Below are 8,807 nucleotides of genomic sequence, written 5' to 3'. Positions count from 1 at the left end.
GAGCTGCACACATTTTCACTGTTATTGAGAGCAGCATCTGTGCTAGTCCTCCTGTTCATCTTAGTTTTCATTTTGCTAAAATCTCTCTATTCGTTAGCAACTACAAACTAAGCCCAGGTTGTTGCCCGAACTCTTGGCACTTAGTGATGACTTTGAAACCCGTAGAATCATCTCTGGCTCATGGCAAAGCATAAAGTGCCCATTGTGAAGCCTGCCTGCCCAAGCTGTTGCCTTCCTGATGCCACCACGTGTTATCCCAGACGGCTGCACATGTTGATAACTTGAGGAAAATGGAAAAGACTTGAACACAGGGTTGCTCACCTGCTGCTCTGCAGAGTCTCTGGAAAGAACATAGCTGGTGTCGTTCCCAGGCTCTGATTCTCTCACAGTGCCCACGTGCTGGTAGAAGGAAGGCAATGAACAAAGTATTCATTGGGAATTTTGTATTTGTAAGATTTAGGGTGAGATCAGCTCTTGTAACTTTTTAAATCTGTATGTTGCCCATTTTAATATATTTCTTTTATGATGTTAAAGTTTAAAAGAGTTTTCTATTCACTGTCAATTTCAATTATATGGCATTTTGTCAAGTTTTTTTGTTTTGTTTTGTTTTCCTTTCTGATTGTTACTTGATGCTAGCTGGAATTCAAGAAATGTCAATGACCTTATTCAAATAAAAGAAATATTTTAGTAAATTGGTTTCCTCCTTTGTTGATTTGATGTTGGGGCCTAATAGCTGTCTTTCTCCTACTGTCTGTACCCTGCTGTTCTGTTTCCTTTCCAATTGCTCACAAAGCAGCTTTAAGAAAAGAAGGGTAATTCATTTGGCTTCTAATTCCCATTTAGAACGCAGCATTTGGGGGATGTCAAGGCAAGGATTGAAGCAGCTAGTCATATCCAGTGAAGAGCAAAGAGAAAGTCAATATATGATGTGTGCTCATGCCTGCCCTACACTGAAAAGTCAGGAAATGGTGCCGCCCACAATGGAAGGGCCTTCCCACTTCTATTGACACAGGGAAAACAGTGTCCTAAAGGTCAGTCTAATCCAAACCATCCTTCATTGAGACTCTCTGTTGAAGTTATTCTAGATTGTATCAAGTTAACAATCACACCTCTCCTAGGTGGCCTACCATCTGTGGCCTCAGCTCATGGTGAGATAAGGGGGCCAGAGGAGAGTAAGAGCAACAGATAGATGTTTGCCTTTGCCAGTGATGAAAAGCACACATTAGTTACAACAGTGTATTTGGTGTTCTCACCCTTTGCTGGCCAAATGCTAGGAGTGTCGAACGCAGAGAAGACACTTGCCCAGCATGTGCGTGCTGCTTGCTTCAGGCCCCCAGCACTACACAAAACGTATAAACATGAGCAAAAGCTGGCATCAGGGTTAGTTTAGCTGCAGTGTTCAGTCATTTTTCTTTTTAGTCTTATGTACATTAATGTTTTGCCTGCATGTTTCTGTGAAGGTTACAGATCCCTGGAACTGAAGCTATAGACAGTTGTGAGCTGCCATGTGGGTGCTGGGAATTGAACCCAGTGCTCCCAACCACTGAGCCATTTCTTCAGCCTCGTTCAGTTATTTCTAAATAGTAGGCACCACTGGTGGGAATTTATTGTAATTCTAGCACTGGGGAGCTAGAGGGAGAAGACAGAAGCATTGAGCCAGTACGACCTGATAGCCATGCTTTCCTCAGGGAAACTCAAAGAAGAAGCTACAAACCACAGATGAGCCTCAATTACAGGCACAGGCTCTAGTGTGGGGAAAAATAATTCAAGGTGAAAGCTGTAAATGGATGTATATTTGGATGGAATTTTAGGTGGAATAAGTCAACTAATCAGTATTTCAAAAGTGAGCCATTAAGTCAAGATTAGGCATGATTTAAGAAACAAAACAGAAAACCCAGCATGGCAACCAGGAAAGCAGGGACACTGTACAGTTTTTCACTTCTCCAGATCTAATCTCCAGTCTCACTGTCCTCCCCCTCTTCCCCCCACCCCCGCTCTGTAGCAGACTACCTGTTGTAGCTCTCATCCCTCTCTGCCCCTGTTCCTAAGAGACTAAGCAGATCCTAGTAAAGCCCCTTACCTCTCTCCCTCCTGTGGAGCACCCCCATTCCTAGTCATCCACATTCCTAAGTGCCAGCTCCCAATACCTAGAAACACATTTTACCCAGACCCCTGCCCCCGCCATGGCCACACCTGGCATGGTCTCAGAAGCACTCCTTACTAGGCAACAGAACTACCCCACTCTCCTAAGAACCCAAGAGAGGCAGCAGGAAGGAAGAAGAAAGCGCTCACCCAACCAAAACAAGACCAGATATCCGCACAGAGAATTACACTCATCTCACACACAGGTGCCCAGATGTGGGACAGCAAGTCTCCACTGGGGCACAGCAACCCTACTGCAGGCTCTGACACTGCAACATACTTGGAGCATAAGACAAAAGCCTTAAAATAACTGTCATGACTATGATAGAGGAAATTAATAAATCCCTTTCTTTAAAAAAAATCTATGAAAATACAAAAGGTGGAAGGAAATGAAGAAAACAGTTCAAGATCTGAAAGTAGAAATAAAATCAATGAAACTTAAGTAGGAAAAACTGGATATGAAAAATGAAGGAACTCAAAACAGGAACCTCAGAGACAAGCTCCACCAACAAAATACAAGACAGAAGAAAATCTCAGGCATTGAAGACACAATAGAAGGAAGTAGATAACTTGGTCAAAGGACAGAGTATTAAATCTAAAAATAAATAAATAATTCAGGCACAAAACATCCAGGAAATCTGGGATACTATGAAAAGATCAAATTCTACAAATAATGGAATAGGAAAAAAAAAAAAAAAAAAAAAAAGCCCAGGTTAAGGCATAGAACATATTTTCAAGAAAATCATAGAAGAAAATTCCCCTAACATAAAAGAGGAGTTGCTTATCAAGGTACAGGAAGCATTTGGAATACCAAATATACTAAACCAGAAAAGAAATTCTCCACAGCATATAACAAAACACTAAATGTACAGAACAAAGGAAGAATATTAACAGCTGCAAAGGGGGAAGACTAAATAACATATAAAAGGCAAACCTATTAGAATAGCACCCGACTTCTCAATGGAGACTCTAAAAGCCAGAGGGTCTGGACAGATGTTCTACAAACAGTAGAGACCACATATGCCAGCACTGCCTACTATACCCAGCAAAACTTTCAATTACAAGGGTTCTAGAAAAGAAGACATTTCATGATTAAACCAAATTTAAGCAACATCTACCTACACATCCAGCCCCACAGCAGGTACTAGAAGGTACACTTTAACCTAAAGAGGTTAGCCACACCCAAGAAAATAAAAGGAATAAATAATTCCAAACAAGCAAATAAAAAGAAAGGAAACACACACACGCAACAACAACAGGAATCAATAACTCTCAACATTAATGGTCTCTATTTCTCAATAAAAAAGACATAGACTTAACAAAATGGTTGCAAAACCAAGATCCATCCTTGTACTACATGCAAGAAACATACTCCACATCAAGGATAAATACTACCTCAGGGTGAAAGGGATGGAAAAAGGTCTTTAAAGCAAGTGGGTACCAGAAACAAGTTGATCTATCCATTTTAATAGCTATCAAAATAGACTTAAAACCAAAACTATCCAGAAGAGATTGCAAAGAACCCTGCATATTAATGCAGAAGTCCACCAAGAGGACATTATAAGTTTTAACATCTATGCACCAAACATAAGGGCACTCAAGTTCATAAAAGAAACGTTGCCACAGCTTAAATCACATATTGACCCTCACACAGCAGTAGGGAAGGTGACTTCAACTCATAAATCCACACACCTATAGACACCTGATTTTTTTTTATATATAGAAGCCAAAAATACACATACTGGGAAAAACACAACATCTTCAACAAGTGGTGTTGGTCAAAATGGATGGCTGCACATAAAAGAATCCAAATAGATCCATACTTATCACCCTGCACAGAACTCAACTCTAAATGGATCAAAGGCCTCAACATCAAATCAGATAAACCAAAGTTGTTATAAAAGAAATGTGGATAGCCTTGAACTCACTGGCACAGGAAAATGCTTTCTGAACAGAATGCCATTAGCACAAGCACTAAGATAATTAATAAATGGGACCTCATAAAACTGAAATGCTTGCCAGGCATGGTGGTGCACACCTATAATCCCAGCATTCTGGGTGACACAGGCATGCAGATCTCTTGTGAGTTGGAGGCCAGCCTGGTCTGTAAAATGAGTTCAGAACAGACAAGGCTACACACAGATAAATCCTGTCTTGGAAACAAAACAAAACAAAACTGAAGAGCTTCTGCATGGCAAAGGACACCATTATTTGGACAAAAAGGGAAAAGATATTTTCCCCAAAACTACACATGTAATATAGGGCTAATATCCAAAATATAGAAGGAACAACAACAACAAAAAACTAGATACAAAGAAAACAAATAACCTAGTTAAAAATGGGGTACAGATATAAACAGAATTCTCAAATGAGGAAATGGCTGAGAAACACTTAAAAGAGTCAACAACCCTAGCCCTCAGGAAAATGCAAATTAAAACGACTTTGAGATTTCATTTTATACTGATCAGAATGGTCTGAAATGACAGCTCATGTTGGCAAGGATGTGGAGTAAGAGAAACACTCTCATTCATTGCTGGTGGGACCTGCAAACGTAAACAACCTCTATGGAAATCAGTGTGGCACTTCCTCAGGAAGCTGGGAATAGATTTCCCTCAAGGTCCAGCTATAACCACTCTTGGGCACATACCTAACATATGCTTTATCCTACCATAGAGATATTGCCCAATTCTGTTCATTGCTGCTCTAATCATAATATCCAGAAATTGGAAACAACATAGAAGTCCCTCAACAGATGAATAGATAATGTTTACATTTGCATGTTGGAATATTACTCAGTGGTTAAAAATAATGAAACTCACAGGAAAAAAACCTCATCCTGAGTCAGGTAATCAAGACTTAGAAAGACAAATATGTTATACATTTGCTTAAATGTATATATTAACCGTTAAGTCAATGATAATCAAACTGCAAACCATAGAACAACAGAGATTAGGTTTGAAGTAACAGACTATGGCGGGCAGATAGAGCGCCCTAGGAAAGGGAAATAGAAGAGATAGTTATGGATGGATGGAGTCGGGTACTAGAGTGGAGAATCAAGTATGGACGGGTAGGTAAGAAAGGGATAAGGGAGGGAGTATGGATGGAAAGCGCTAAAACTATGGGCCACCTCGGCATAGAATGAAAGCCTAATACAGTAGAAGCTTTCTAGAACAGGTAATCTAAATGAAATTACCAAATAATGGAGGATACAGAACTCCATCTGGACATCTCGTCACAAAATGAAGCTTCCAGTGCGTTACACATAATCGAGTTGTTGGCCAAAATTGTCCCTTCGGAATCCTCAAACAACCCAGGTTGTGGCAAGGCTCTACACTGCTCTCTACAAACTGTTTACAAGGTGCTATTGATGAAGACAACACTTACACAACTCATTGAACAAGGAAACGTCAAGGTTACGCCTTCATAGAGCCTTTACCACTACATTTGACCATCTTTGGTACAGGAAGGTATTCTGGTACCCTACCACAAGAGAAGTGTAAACCCCAACCCAGCTACAAACCCTTTGATCTACACTGGTGACCTTCCTGCGAGATATTCTAGTACAATGGTAGCACAAAGTGTGTCATAGTAACCCACCAATGGCTGATGGAACGCATACCTGATACTACTTGAGGAATCAAGAACCTGAGTCTAGATAGCGCAAGGACATAGGGTAAAACCAAATACTACTGTTCTCCTAACAGAACACAGCAATAAAGTGACTGCTAATGACATTGGCATACATTCACATTACAGATTAGTGCCTTGTTCAGCCATCATCAGAGAAGCTTCCTCTTGCAGCAGATGGGAACAAATACAGAGACCCACTGTCAGGCATTATGGAGAGAGTGAGTGACCTTGGAACATTCAGCTCTAAACAGGATGTTTCCATCAAATCCATCTCCTTGAGGTTCAGGGCACCCGGGCCATAAGGTCAATCATGGATCCCTGAGCAGTCTCCAAGAGGTTACCTCCAAGAGACTAGCCATGCGGTAACCAAGAAGACTCCAGCTATACCTGATAGCTGTGTGCCCCATCAACGTCCCCTTTCCAGTTAAATGTCCTTGAGGCTGCAGGTAGATTGTTCCCAATATATCAAAAACTGAGGACAGTTTGCCACCAATGTGCAGGGACAGCCTCTCCAAGAGATCTTGGCTTCACTGTAGCAGCACTTACATTGTTTTGATTTTGTCCTATTGTTGTTGTCGCTTTTCAGTCCTCCTGTCCCAACTTTGTGGGCTCTTCTAGAATATCATAGAAAAAAATACCCTACAGGGGAAATTTGACCCACCTCAGATATTCACAAAATCTCAAGACCCAAGCCCAGTATCCACTGGGCTGCTACTCCCACCCTTAGGAGTTGCCTAGTCTAGCTCTGTATTTTCATTAATTGGGGTGTGTGTGTGTGTGTGTGTGTGTGTGTGTGTGTGTGTGTGTGTGTGTGTGTGTGAGTGTGTGTCTGTGTTATATGCAGGTCCATGTGCCCATGCACAGAAGTCAAAAGAGGCTATCAGATGACTTGCTTTAATACATTTTAACCTATTTCCTCGAAACAAAGTCTCTCATCGACTCTGGAGCCAGGCTGGTGACCAGCAACCTCCAGCAATCCTCCCGTCTCTGCCCTTTCACAGTGCTGAGATTTCAGCCACACTGACCACGCCTACCTTTTATGTAGGGATTTGAACTCAGATCCTCATTCTTGCCGATTGAGTGCTCTTACCTGCTGAGCCATCTCTTCAACCTCTACTGTTTGGAGTGCTTGCTTTGTGTTGCTGTGTTTAATAAACTTCAGCTGTTTCTCTACTGAATCTTTTCTTCCAAGAAAGCAAGAATTTAAGAAGACATCTCCCCCACCACACACACACACACACACACACACACACACACACACACACACACACACACACACACCACGGTAGAGAAAAGCTTGAATAAAGTGATGATAAAGACATCAATATGATTGGAGCAGGCTGGACAAAACGAAATGTGCTAGGGGAACTTGGCAGGCTGGCACAGCCCAATTCGCGTAAGGTCTCACAGGCCACAGTGAGGTGCAGACACTTAACCCAGGCACAGAAGGAGCCATAGGAACAGCAATACCTGTGAATCTTGCTTCCTGAATCCCATGGAATTTATTTTCCCTTCCTGGAGGAGCAGAAGATTCTACAACTATCTCTTCAAAGATTTGGCTTGGGGCAGAACATAGTTACTAGTTGTCAAAAGAAAAGGCTGCTGCAATTCAGTGAGAAGGCAAAACATGAGGTGAGATGTGGTTCCACCTCTTGTGGGCGCATTGGCTGGAGAGTGAGCCAGAAATTCATTTCCCAAAGCAAAGCACTAGCAAGTGACATTACATTTTCACACTGGTGTGACTACACTTAAGAATTTTCGCAAGGCTGGGCGTGAGCTCCTGTGCACATGCATGAATGCACGCCCCACCCACCCTCACACAGACGAGGAAAATGTTAAACAGGCAAGTTTGGAGTTTACGGTTGATGCTTTCTCTATTGATAGCGTTGACTAATTTTTAGTAAAGTGAAGTTTTTATATTTTAAAATAAATCCAAGTAATTTAACCAGCTACAACAAAATGGGCTTTACGTTTTATTAGTTTGGATTTTTTGTTTTTTTGGGTTTTTGTTTTTGTTTTTGTTTTGTTTTGCTTTGTTTCGGTAGTTTGCTACTATGATGTAGACCAGACCCATCAGCTCCAAGTAGGCTGTGGCACAGCTTTCGGGAGTCCATCTCCTGATACCTGTTGCAGAGTGCACCACTTCAGCGAGCTGTTCTTTGCTATGGAAGATGAAGGTATTTTTAGATGTGCAGAATTTTCTAAGAGACAATTTTGTACACTAACCTGTAGGGGGGGCGGGGGAACTCCACAAGGTCAAAAGGTTAAGACTTAGAATTTACAGTCTTAAACAGCTCTGTGAGTTCCCTCAGAGAGATGACTTTCATGTCAAAGCTATAGCATTTTAAACCAGATTAGTAGGAGGAAAATGGGCTTAAGATAGATACAGTGAACATGTTATACAAAACCCAGGTTATCTATTTCCATTTACTCTTAGGGACGGTTGCTTACGCCTGGGAGGACTTGTTCCTGCTGAGAAAATAATGAACATGAATTACAAATAAATTTCCAGTTCCCACCCCCCCCCCCAGCTCTTTTATTGGAAATAGTCAAGTACAACCTTCCTGGGGTTGTGACCCTTCAATACAGGTACTCACGTTGTGGTGATCCCCCAACCATACAAGTCTTTTCATTGCTACATCATAACTGTAATTTTGCTGCTGTTGTGGATCGCAATGAAAATACCTGATATGCAGGCTATGTGATATGTAAAGGGTAGTTCCACCCCTCAGAGGAGTCGAGACCCACAGGCTGAGAACAGCCGGATTAAGGTCTTAGCTATGCCGCGCTGCTCTGTCCTTACCTTGACTTGATGAAAGAAAGCCACAGAGAGAATGCCCTGTTTACAAAACACTGCCAGAACTGTAGCTTCCTTAAAGCAGATAACCTAGGAAGTGCACTGTGTGTAAAGGAAAATGTGCTCGGTGCATACTGATGGGTTGACACCCATGGGTCCTATCTCTGACTTAGCATGTCTAAAATATCCTTCTTAGGAAGAGGAGTGGCACTTCCATGCAATAGAAGCCAAGAAAAAT

This window comes from Acomys russatus, chromosome 20 (genome assembly GCF_903995435.1).
Source record: "Acomys russatus chromosome 20, mAcoRus1.1, whole genome shotgun sequence".
Classification (NCBI taxonomy): domain Eukaryota; kingdom Metazoa; phylum Chordata; class Mammalia; order Rodentia; family Muridae; genus Acomys; species Acomys russatus.
This window is presented reverse-complemented; position numbering follows the sequence as displayed.